Consider the following 7,498-nt stretch of genomic DNA (forward strand, 5'->3'; position numbering starts at 1 on the left):
GCATGGCAGACTGATTGTCACAAAAAAATCTGGACAAGAGTGGAATGATCAATTCCAAAGTCATTAAGGAGATATAATAATCATGGTGCTTCACATGATGCATGTGCAAGGGTGCAATACTCTGCTTCATAGGATGAACGCGATATAGTAGGTTGTTTTCTGCTTTTCCATAAAATTAAAGATGACCCAATGTAAAAACAAAACCCAAAAATAGATCTCCTAACATCCAAACACGCCCCCAAATCGAAATCGCAAAACCTTTTCAGACTTAAAGAGGAAGAATTATTGTAAAACAAGTCGCGACTAGGACTAGTCTTTATATAACATATGATCTTGTAAGTTGTTTGAAAGTGAAGAGTAGTGGGAGAGGACAGAAATTGGCTCAACCTACAAACAAAAAAAAGAGATATTAGGGGGCATATGAGTTAAATAAAGTAATTTTCCAATTAAACGAAAAAAAATAATAGGGTTAGAAAGATGATCGCCATAATTGTGTAATTTGAGAGTATGATCCATGAGTGTGAATGAAGACTTGCAAGCCAAGAGACCCATGTCATCCAATAAATCCAAAGAGTATTTGCATTGGCAAATTGATATGTCTTTGAAGTTCCTTGCAATCTCAAAGCCTAGAAAATATTTAAGAACACTTAAATCTTTAATACTAAATTTGGAATGCGGGACAGATTTGAGACATGTGATTTCATTCATATCATCATCTACAAGTAGGAGATCATCCACATAAATTAATATAATAGTAAAATTATTTTATGTATGTTTTGTAAACAAGGAATAATCAACTTTGGAATGAATAAAGCCAAGCTCAATCAAAGTGTTGCAAAGTTTAGAGTTCCATTGACGACTTGCTTGTTTCAACCCATAAAGTGATTGTTTGAGTTTACAAACTAGATTTATATTTGCAACATGAAGACCAGGAGGTAGTTTCATATAAACATCCTCAACCAAATCTCCATGGGGAAAAGCAGTGTTAATGTCTAATTGAAATAAAAACCAATTGTTAGAAGTAGCAACAAATAACAACAAACGTAAAGTAATAATTTTTACCACATGACTAAAAGTTTTTAAATAATCAAGGCATTCAATTTGATTGAAGCCTTTGGCCACAAGTTGAGCTTTATAAGTCTCGATAGACCCATCAACGTAAAATTTCAACTTAAAAATCCATTTACAACCAATGGCAAACTTATTAGGAGGCAATATAGTTAATTCCCATGTATCATTGGAATTGAGAGCATCAAGCTCAGATTGTATGGCCAACATCCAATTTTTGTCTTTAATAGCAATAGAGTAACCATAAGGCTCTTTTATTATGAAAATTGTTAAAGAAAAAATTCTATGAGGTGAAGACAAATGATCATAAGAACTGTAATTAGAAATAGGATAGATAGTACCTGATTGTTGCATGGAAGAGCCAACAAATTTAAGGGTTGTACCTGTCAATAACTCACATTGATAATCTTGGAGATGTGAAGGTGGGTTAATTTTCCTACTAGATTTCCTAGTTCGTATCATAGATATGAAATGTTGGTTGGGGACAAAAGTAATAAGGCTGGTAGAAGCCCCAAAACTGGGTAAAAGGGCAGAGTTAGAGTGTAACACCCCAAAATTTTCATATATATTATATGTGTATCTTTTAGTAATTGCTATTATTAAATTAATAATTATTCTATGTGTAAATAAATTAAATTAAATTTTATCACACTCTATTCTACCTAAATAATTATAATCTTCATTTTTATTTAATTGTTTTGACGTGACAATTACATGGGGACTATTTATGATGTCATTATTTCATAAATGGACATTTTTATTTGATTAGTTTCGATAATCATGAAATTGATGGGTTAGATATGTTTGTTTTATTTTGTTATGTGTGAGTGGTATTCTTGTCTTGCTTGATTTATTTTAGTTGATAAAATATTAGTTGAATTATTTAATTAAATTAGAATTTATATAAGTTATATTGTTTGTTAGTTTTATTTGCAACCAAATAAGTATTCATTTTAGGAGATATTATAGAGTTAGTGAAACGAACGTATAAGTGTTTTGAAAATATTTTTGGTCCATCCTATAAAAACAAAAATTAGTTACTTGACTCATTCTTTTACTCTCATTTATGACAAGATTTTATGACAATTCATGGTGTTTTCTTGGCATAATGTGCATTAATTCATTTTAAACACCTTTAATTTATTTTTAAAGAAAGATTATAAATTTAATTATAAGTTTTTTTGTGCAATTAAGAGAGGACACAAAAAGACTATTGTCCTTTTTGTATCTCATGCATTCATCTCTTTTAAACTAAAATTATAATTTTATTATAATTGTCTACAAAAATAATTCTATGAAATTTTTGGTTTCGTAACTATTAGATAAAAAAATTAAAAGGGTGATGTGACAATCTCTAATTTATTTATTTAATTAAAATTACTGTGTGACACCCTTCAAAATTTGGTGAACTCTATTAGTTAATCCAAATTAACTCATACATATAAATACACATGATTTCAATTGGCTTTGTAACAACCTAATAAAATTAAAGAAATAGTAATTATTGGTAGTATAATGTTGGAATTAAGTGCACTTACACTTTAGACAAGAAATCAATGGTAATAGTGCAACGTAAATAGCTTATATGTTCATACGTTTCTATTAGGCATCTTGTTGTCACACATATTTGTCATTCTTACACTCTCAAAATAATTTTCTGAGTCGTAAATTCCAATATCTATCGGTGTTGAATTCATTACTGCCCCATGAGCTATTTCTCGTGCAAATTTAGAGGTGTTAAGAAAGAAAGCGCCTAAGGGCTTTTCTCCATGCAATGTTAGGTTAGGCTAGATATTAAATTAATAGTTTGTAAGATATTGATATAAAACTTGTTGTCTTAAAAGAAAAATATTGATTTTTAATTGCCTTAAAGAATTTAACTATAATATTTTATTTTTATGAGTAATATGTTTGCTTTGATAAACTTAATTATAAATTTCGATTTTTATTATTATAACATGAGTAATATGTTTGATGTCATATATTTGATGTAAAGTTATTATTTGTGTGTTGTTTATGTGTACTTAATTATAAAGCTATGATTTTTATTATGATCTCATGAGTAATATTTTTTTAGGATGTCTTTAATTTAAAGTTTCGATTTTTGTGCTATTTTATTTCAAAGTTTTGATTTTTAAGAAATCTATATGAGTCTTGGGGGAATTGGTGTAAAGTTTTAATTTTAATTATGATAACATGATTAAGTTGATTTTTGTGATGTGTTTAGCGGCAAACCTTGATTTGTGTTTTAATAATATTATTTTTGTGGTTGCCTAAGTGGCTTGTGATTTGTGTTTTGAATATTTTATCTATGCGGTTGTCTAAGTGGTTTGGTTGGTGGTTTGTATTTTAAATGTTTTTATCTTTGTGGTTGCCAAAGTGGTTGGTGATTTGCATTTTAAATATTGTTATCTTTTGGTTGCCTAAGTGGCTAGTGATTTGTGTTCTAAATATTATCTTTGTGGTTGCCTAAGTGGTTGGTGATTTGTGTTTTAAATATTGTTATCTTTGTTGTTGCCTAAGTGGCTGGTGAATTGGATTTTAAATATTGTTATCTTTGTGGTTGCCTAAGTGGCTTGTGATTTATGTGATTATCTAATTGGGTGGTGATATGTATATTTGAGCATCATTATCATTTCATGACATATCATATGCATCTTTGTGGACGCCTGTGTGGCTGGTTTAATTTTCCCCATTGGTATGGGTGACTTCTGTGTGGACGCCTGTGTGGCTGGTTATATTCGGATCATATATGTTTAGGAGCATGCATGACTTGCATACATTTTTATGTTATTCTATTTTGATCTAATTAGTTGCTATACAATTGCTACTTGATTTATTTAGATACATTCTATGACTTTTGATACATCTTTAAGAACTATTAAAGAATCAATTTTTTTTAAATCTTTTATTACGAAAAGATTTTATATTCATATTTTATGGTTGTTAATTTATTATTTGGTTTAATTTTGTTGTGGGATGAACTGACCCCTTACACCAACATTTAGGTACTAATGATTTTAAAGAGTTGCATGAATGACGTTTGATTGGTGCACGCACGTGGGAAAATTATATTTTGTATTACTAAATTTTTGCGGCACATTGTAAAGTTATTTACTCTTCATCATTAACTTTTAATAGAAATGCAGACTTGATATTTCATTAGCTAGAAAAAAATTGAATGTCATTAATTTCAGTCAACATTGTTTCTTTTGAATTTCACTTAAAGAGAATTTATTTTATTTTGGACCATAAATGAATATTGATCTAATAATTGGAATATTAATTTTGAAAATGAATAAATAAATAATATCTTAGTAAATTACATTACGTTCTTTTAATGAGAAAAAAAAAATTAATTAGTTGTTTCTAAAAGAAAATAAATATTTTTCAGTAATATTCGTATCAAAAATTTGGGGCGTTACATAGAGGATGGCACATGACTGTCCGAATGAGGCTCTATGGTGGGTGAATAAGTTGAATCAGGAATAACAAATTGAGCAAACATATCATTATTGTCAGGGGTGGCAAAGTCAAAGGTGAAGTGGTGTGATGTAGGATTAATTGTAGGAAAAATAATGTCATGTTGGTTTTGTTTGTAAATAATAAAAGGAAAAGCATTTTCATAGAGTATAACATCACATGAAACAAAAATCTCCTTTCTGTGTAAATTAAAGAGAACATGGCCTTTAGTACCAGATTTATATTCCAAATTAATGCATTTGCGAGAAAGTCAAATTTCTTTCTATTAGACTTTAAAGTGGAAGTATAACACAAGCAACCAAACACTCTCAACTCAGAAATATTAGGTAAACAATCATACAAAACATGATATTGAGAGTGAAACTTAAAAAATTTATATGGCAACCTATTGATTAAAAATATTAAATGAATGATAAAATGGGCACAAAATTCAATAGACAAATGTGATTGAAACATGAGGGTACATGCAATATTTAAGATGTGTTGATGCTTATGCTCAACAATACCATTTTGTCGAGACATTTCTACACACGAAGTTTGATGGATAATCCTGTGAGATTGATAAAAGTCCTTAAGAGAAAATTTGTTTCCATTGTCAGAACGTATAGATTTCACAGTTTTACCAAAATGAGTTTTGACCATTGAAACAAAGGATTTAACTAAAGAAGAGGTTTCAGACTTTAATTTCATGAGATAAATCTAATAGAAATGATACTTATCAACAACAAGCGTTAAAAATACTTGAAACCAAAAATAGATGGCACAGAAAAAGCACCCCAAATATCCATATGAATCAAACTAAAACAAAAATCAGAAACAATATGACTATTGGGTTAGCATTGAAACAAACATCACAAGGAGAATTACGCTTAGGGAGTTTAACAAAAGGGAAACTTTTATTAATATGAGTCAAAGTATCAATATCCAAGAAGTAGCATTATTGCTATTAAAGACATGGGAAAAGAAAAAGAACATGATTATGTAGAATTTACCAAATGGTTGACACTTAAAGAATGATGAAGTGAGGCAAGAATAGCCTTTTTTTTGTTCTTGTTTGAAACTAGAATGCAAATCACTAGAAGGCTCATCAAGAGATTTTGATATTTGATCATCATCAATGTTAGTAGAACCAACAACACAAATACTAGCAGAGTTTAGCAGAGTTGGGACCATTCTTGTGAAAATGAGGGGGAAAGTCATATTTTCAGACACAGACACCCATAGTATGGCCATGACGACTACAATGAATACAATAGCAAACATGCTAACCACAACCCTAACCACAAAACCCGCCTAACCCAAAGTTCTTATTCTTATCCAAACCCAACCACGACCTTAACCACAAAACCTGCCTAACCCCCAACTACCCAAACTAAGAATACACCCACCCCAACCCAAAGAACACCAACCATAAAATGCCTCACACCTGCTGAATTGCAAACACACCATGAACAAGGGTTATGTTACACTTGTGATGATCGCTTTCAACCAGCACATCATTGTAAGAGGCAATTTTATTGGCTTATTATTGAACCCGACTACCCTAACCCATATACAGAAGCCTTAATAAACCTCGTTATTCCTACTGGACCTCAAACTTTACTTGAACCCAAATCAGTCCTTGAACCTGTCGCGTTCAATTTGTTCGCAAAAAAGAAGTCGCTACTAATTATATTTTTTAAAAACGGAATATTTGATAAAATCTAAAATCTTCTTGAACCAAAAAAATGGATTCGGGAGTCGATTACGAATAGGAAAAATAATATTATCTTACATCGTTCGTTAAAACGGTTACTCTACAATTAATTGTATATATATTATTTATTTACTTAGTTATTTATTTTATCCCATAAAAGATTTTTAAAAAGAAAAATAAATTATTTACATTTATAAAAGAATGTAACATAAATTTTAATAATTTAAGGGGAAGACTTTGTTCCTACGTATCCCCATGTGCAATAGGGAAATCAAAATACACATAGTTATTGAGTAGAAAATATTTATGTGTTGTCCGATTTTATTTTTACTCTATTTTAATTATTATTTTTTTATTATAATAATTATTATTATTATTACGTATCCAAAAATAAAAATATAATAATAATAATAATACTAATAATAATAATAATAATAATAATAATAATAATAATAATAATAATAATAATAACGAAAAAAAGAAGTGAGATATCTGTTCACGAATTGTATCTTTTTACTTTTGTTTTAAAGTAACGAAAATTTGATTTTTGTTAGAAAACAATGTAAGGCGGCGTTATGTGAAAGAAACAGATGAACGCGACGGTGAAACATCATGTTAAAAGATCTGCTCGTGCGTTGTCGGATCTATCACAACACAAAGGCCACCAATGATTGGGGGTGAGTGATGTGGCGCGACGAGCGATGATGAAGTTCATCCGACGACAGCTACTATTAATTCTAATTCTAAGGGAAAAATTATTTATTTGTTGTTATGATTTTTTTGAGTTATTTGATAAACACGTAATATGAGTTTTCTGTTATATTACAATAGGGTGATTTTTTTTCTTGGTGATTGGTTTCTAAACTTTAATTATTTATATTTTTTTTAGTATTTTGTGTTGCAAAGAAAATAATTTTAAGAACAAACAACTTTAGAAAAATGAAAGCTTAACATATGAGTTTATTTTTTTTGCATAAACGAAAAAAGAAAAAGAAAAAAAGAAGAACATTTTTTAAAGGGATGCAATACAAAGACTAATAAGAAGAAAATTAGAGAAACAATAAGAAAGTGATACCTTACTATTGGATTGACGATTTTCCCAAAATCAGATTCTCTCCTCATATTTTGCCTATTATTCTCTCTCTTTTTTTTTTTTTACTCAATAGTGTTCTCCTATTTCTACTCTTAGTGTCGATTATTTATAGACTTTTTGGGTGTAGGTTACAAACGACAAATGAATAATTGTCAATT

This window comes from Cicer arietinum, chromosome 5, assembly GCF_000331145.2.
Source record: "Cicer arietinum cultivar CDC Frontier isolate Library 1 chromosome 5, Cicar.CDCFrontier_v2.0, whole genome shotgun sequence".
Lineage (NCBI taxonomy): Eukaryota > Viridiplantae > Streptophyta > Magnoliopsida > Fabales > Fabaceae > Cicer > Cicer arietinum.